Source organism: Stegostoma tigrinum, chromosome 6 (genome assembly GCF_030684315.1).
Source record: "Stegostoma tigrinum isolate sSteTig4 chromosome 6, sSteTig4.hap1, whole genome shotgun sequence".
Taxonomy (NCBI): Eukaryota; Metazoa; Chordata; class Chondrichthyes; order Orectolobiformes; family Stegostomatidae; genus Stegostoma; species Stegostoma tigrinum.
In genome coordinates, this window is record NC_081359.1 from 10,856,391 (window position 1) to 10,862,390 (window position 6,000).

General features: G+C 40.5%; 1 long non-coding RNA gene across 1 annotated transcript in view; it reads left to right on the top strand.

Moving 5' to 3' along the window:
* Window positions 1–3,566, top strand: part of LOC125453096 (uncharacterized) — a 324,490-nt gene extending 320,924 nt beyond the window's left edge. The window contains exon 4 of the long non-coding RNA XR_007247681.2: window positions 1,921–3,566. This is a non-coding gene — a long non-coding RNA (uncharacterized LOC125453096). The remainder of the gene's footprint in view (window positions 1–1,920) is intronic.
* The last annotated feature ends 2,434 nt before the right edge of the window (window positions 3,567–6,000 follow it).

Sequence of the window (6,000 nt, forward strand, 5' to 3'; positions counted from 1 at the left end):
ATTTTCTACTGAATTGCTTCAATACAGGCTGTTGTATTGATGAAGTAATAAAGCAAGGATAATGACATTGAAAACACATTAATGATAAAGTGCTGTCCCATGGCACTTACAAATCTGTTTTAATCAATTTACTCTCATATTTATAATTATTCCACATGAAAGCACCATATATTTCCTGGGCATTTTACAGAGCTTCTTATAAGTAATTAATCATTCAATATGCCCATGAGGCAAGTACCTTTAATTGTATTTTTCTTTTGTAAACTCTATAGGATATTTTGCTAGTATATGCCTATTAGCCTAACAGTCACAATTCGTTCATTCTGTGATAGCCCTCCTACTAGTGCTAGTTACATTGAGCTACCGCAGCAAACTAAGTTTGTAGGCTACCAAGCAACAAAGGTTACTCATTTATGATTATGATCCAAACCCCACATACCCTGTGCCTGCAATAGGAGCTATGGTACCGCGAGGAACATTAAAGAGTGCAACATTAATGCGTCTTGCCAATACTTCCAATGTCTGGATCACTTTGCAGGGGCCAAGCCCTGATTTCTAACAGTGTGCTGCAGGCTACAGAATCTTCCCTTTCTCAAGGAGTAGTCCATGCCGCTATCAATCATGCAAGAGGGTGAGGAACTAAATCATATAAAGGGAAAGGATTGGAAGCAAAGGATAAACGAGAACAGAGCAGTTAGGGAGGAGTGAAGGCTGCAATGTATATATTTTCATGCCTAGAGACACTTTTGACAATCAATTTATGAGTTATACAGAAATCTCAATCACATTTCTCCCAATCACCAACTTTCCTTCAATTTTTTCTGCCCCTCTGTAAGTGACCATGGCATTCCAGAACGGGTTCATGGGAATGGTCCCAGGGATGAAATGCTTAACATATGAGGAATGTTTGAGGACTCCAGGTCAATACTGAATGGAGTGAGAAGAACGAGGCAGGATCTAATTGAAACTCACAGAATACTGAATAGCCTGGACTGAATGGCTGTTGGGAGATGTTTCCATTGGTAGGAGAGACTAGGACCCGAGGGCGCAGAATTAGAGTAAAGGGAAGACCTTGCAGAACAGAGATGAGGAGAAACATCTATAGCTGGAGAGTGGTAAATCAATGGAATTCATTGCCACAGAAGGCTGTGGAGTCCAGGTCATTGAGTATATTTAAAATGGAGATGGATAGGTTCTTGGTTGTCAAGGGAATCAAGGGTTACAGGGAGAAAGCGGTGAGGATTGATTAGTGGAGCAGACTCGATGGGCCAAATGGCCTATTTGCTGCCACTGTGTCTTATGGTCTTATGGCCTTATGGACATTGTATTAATTGCCATCATGCAAAATTTTAGCCAGAGCAAACAAAATCTAAATTTATAAATTTATCAAGATATAATAATAATGATAGGAGTAAATTATTGCCTTGTGCTTTTTCTTCATGCCTCCCTTCCCTATGCCTATGCCTCACTTTGTGTTTCCTCAGTTGCTTGGGCAAAGGTGATGGAAAAGCATTGGCTTTCAGGTTGGAACACATCTAGGAGCTTTGAACTTAGCCATCTCCCTTCTGCCTTCAAAAACATTATTGTTGCTGAATCCTCCACCATCCATCACCATCACTCCAAACATTCAGTAACTGAGATAATGGGGACTGCAGATGCTGGAGAATCCATGACAACAAAGTGTGAAGCTGGGTGAACACAGCAGGCCAAGCAGCATCTCAGGAGCACAAAAGCTGATGTTTCGGGCCTAGACCCTCTCTGATGAAGAGTCTACGCCTGAAACGTCAGCTTTTGTGCTCCTGAGATGCTGCTTGGCCTGCTGTGTTCATCCAGCTTCACACTTTGTTATCTCGGATTCTGAGATCAGTTCTGAGAAAGGGTCAATAGACTTTAAGCGTTAACTCTGATTTCTCTCCACAGATGCTGCCAGAAGTGCTGAGCTTTTCCAGCAATTTTGATCCAATAACTGGTCTGGACTACCCATATAAGTACTGTGCCAACAAGAAGAAGTCGGAGAGACACAGAAGTCTGAGACAAGTAGCTCACTGCAAACTATCACCTACAATGTACGAGCCAGGTGCCTGGTGAGATACTCCCCATTTGCTCGATGAGCATCACTACAACAACACTCAAGAAGCTTGTTATCATAAAAAGAAAGCAGCCGACTTGATTGTTACCCAATTAGCTGTCTTCGTTGTTTACTCCCTGCAAACAATACAAAGCAGCAGCATCATGTATCATCCACATACTGCAGTAAATTGTCAAGGTTGAAGAAAGCACCTCCAAACTGATAATCTCTGCCACTGGAGAAGCAAGGGTTATGAGTCCATGTGAACACCATTTGCAAAGATCATCTCCCAGTCAATCCATTTTGATCTAGAACTATTGCTTCGCAGTTGGTGGATCAAAAACCCTGGGGCTTTCTCCTAAGCAACACTGTGCATGTACCTATATGTGATAGTGATGGGATGCAGTAAATCAATAGGTGACTCAGCTGTTCCTTCTCAAGGGAAATTAATGATGGTTTAATACATGATAAATGCTGGCTTTGTCGATGGCACTCACATCCCACAAATTCATTTGTGTTTTTTTTGACAAAAACATGGCACAGCTTCTGACTGCATCACTTCAATCTTCTTTGTAACTATCTGGGTTATCTGACTGACAATAACAAGGGTCCTGGCAGTTAAGCAGGGGTGGTAGGATACTGCTGTCCTCCTGAGAAAGAACAGCAGATTCATGCTTCATGATACCACTGTCCCTGCCTTGAGGGGGATCTTCAGCAGTGCTCGTAATATGCTGCAGGAAGACTGATGGATCTGTTAAGGCTACCTAACTTTTTAAACTCTAGTATCCACAGCAATCTAAATTTACATGACAATGGGCTTAACCCTCTGATATTATTGGTAGAAGCAGTTTCTCTTACAATGAAACTGAGAATTGACCATGGGTCCTAAAATGGTCAGTTGCACAGCTAAGCTGATAGAGCTAACTGTATATTCCATTTCAGAAAAGTTGGAGTTCAAGATTTTCAAATACAAATCTGAATCTGTGTCAGACTCCTCCATGTTCTATCGTACTGAGTAGACATTCCCCTTCAGGGTTCCCACTGCACTGTGAATTTAATTGTCTGCACTCAGCCACCCAGCATAACTTGGTCACTGAAGTCAACAACTGATACTCCTACTGCAGAATCAGATGGGGCTTTGCACTCCGTACTCCCCATCCTGTGTGCTAGAAGCTGTGTCATCCTTTCACTTTATCCTGACCTCTGCTTACCTTTATTCATTGTCTCACCGTGCACACCCCACTTCCACTGTCCCTTAATTTGCACAATACGTAGGTCGTTAGCTGAGAATCAGAGATCAAGAGACAGTATCTCTTCTTCTTAAGACCATAAGATCATATCCATTATACATGTGCAGAATTAAACCATTTGGCCCACTGTGTCTGCTGCATCATTCCATTGTTGTGGACCAGACCACACCCGCTTAAAATATTTTGATAAGGTAGCCTAAACTCTGATTATTTGTTTCTTATTTGAAAGCAAATATAACATGCTGTGCTCCAAGTGCAATTTGATTGGTCAAACTACTTGACACAATCTATTTAAACACTATAGTTAAAATACAATGAAAGAAAGTAGAATTTAAAATAACTTAACTCCGTTGGATAACTTAACAGAAGAATAAATACAGTAACTTTTACTAATTAACTGTTTCAATTTGGTAATATCCCATGAACACATCCCTTGGCAAAAAGGCAGACTCAAAAAAAAATTATTTCGCAGGTAACCCGCCAACAGAGAGAAAACCCAGCGTCTAGCTGGAACTAAGACAGGGAGGAGATAGCTTCTATTTCTTCTAGCTCACAATAGCTACTGCTTAAAACTAAACCTGAACTCTAAAAAACAGTAGAGCGCCTGGTCTGTGAGAGCCTGCTACACCCATTCAGGCTGCCTCTATTGTTCCAACTTTTTAAAAAAATAAAGGCCTAAAAAGGTGTTAACTCTAGTGGTTCCTGTAGACTGCTCCTCGCCTCTGCCTTACAACCTCTCTTCAAAACCAAGCCAGGGCAAAATAACTTCTTCAAGGCAGAGAATCGTCATATCCATCATGGCAGATACTTTTCTCAACGCCATTCTCCAGACTTCTCCTCATAACCCATGATCCCTTTACTAATCAAGAACCTATCTGTCTTTGTCTTAAATATAATGAATGGTTTGGCCTCCACAGACCTCTGCAGCAACCAGTTCCTCAGATTAATCACTTTCTGACTGAAGAAATTCTTCCTCTTCTCAGTTCCTCCACATTTTCTTATTTCTTTTCCATTGAGAATTCCCTCACACATTGTTGAGTCAGAAAGGAGTAACCAATTCCACTTGAAGTGGCTGCTGGGAAAATATAATTAACATTAACTTCTCCTTAGCTCCTTCCTAAACGATTCAGACCTTCCCAAACCACAGTCCCTTCATGCTTCCACAACATATTCTTTCCTATCATTTCCTCACTTGCAACACTACCTCAGCTCTTTAACTTTATTCTTTCATACACATCCTTTAGCCCTCCATCCTCCCTTATTATAGTCATTGATCTTGCCCTTAACTTCTCTCTGTTCCCTCAAAATAACATATGATGAAACTTCCTTCCTTCCTTCCCTTTCTTTCCAATTAACTTTCCTCAAGGGCTCTTAGTTGGTTTCATTATTCAATTTTTCATTTGTTTGTCAAAGTAAGATAGGGAAGAAAAGGCTTTGGCCTTTCTTTGTATCTTTATCTGTGCCTCTGTTTCCCCTGCAGCAGTGTTAGAAAGTAGCCCTCTGTCTCACGAGTGCAAGCCATCCACACTGACCACTTTAAACTCTTAATAAAACACAAGTGAGGCCATTAGTCAAATTCAAAGTTTAACTTTTTGATTTTGATAATGAACAAGTTGTGCCCTCTCGACTCCGCCTCTCTCTCTCACACTCTACCCAGCCCCCTCACTTTCAAAATTTACAACACAATGATTAGAACAGGTTTGTAACCAAAATAGTCACCGAATTAAACACTTTGCAAGGTCCTAAGAGCAGCACTCGTACTGCCCCTGCTGTATTTTGTGGTGTGTTACGTGTTAGTCAGCCGAACAGATGCTGCAGGAAAGCAGGTGCTTTTTGAGTCAGATGTCTTGAAGTTTATTAACAACAAACAGTACGCACTAATAAAAACTGTCCGGATTATACATAGCCTGGGACTATGATTATGCATCTTATTGTTTAAGCATAGAAATAATTGATTCACAGATTGACTCAGTTTAACTGAATGACTAATAAACTAGCTTCCTACTTAGGTAGAGAATATGTTGGAGTCCTTTTATATTACAGGGCCATGATGTCATCAAACCGTCTTAAAGATATACTGCCTTTCTGAGATTTGTGCCGAACACAACATTCGTTCTTCTCTTTAAATAGGAACTCTGCTCTAATGAATGTGTATGAGGATATGCATCTGCACATTATCTTTATACATAAAGGTAACATTTTTGGTGGATCATAATGCAAGCAGATTCAGTCCTTGCACAATGATTACAACTCAGCCATGGAACTTCGCACTGCAGTGTGCTGCCCTCTTGCTGTGGAGAGACGTTGGTCACACATCTGGTCATTATTGTCTGATGCGATACTTCCACAATCAAAGTTATCATTCTTATGTGATGGGTAATTGTTTATGTACAACTTGAATGTGTTATCTAATTAATTGTAAGGCTGTGACTATTATTTGTGACAACATTGCACAATCTATATGGGACACAATCAAGATGGACATTATCCTATCCTTCGATGGATTCAGGTATTCATATGAGCATTTGAATTCTGATGTTTAATTCTGTTTCAAGTTGGGATTATCATTTGTTGATCATCCTCTTGTACCACTTTCAGCCTTCTTTTCAACAATGCATCATATGCATGTGGTTGGGTGGAAAGAGTGTGCAACTATGTAATGGAAAAACTAGACTGGCCCAT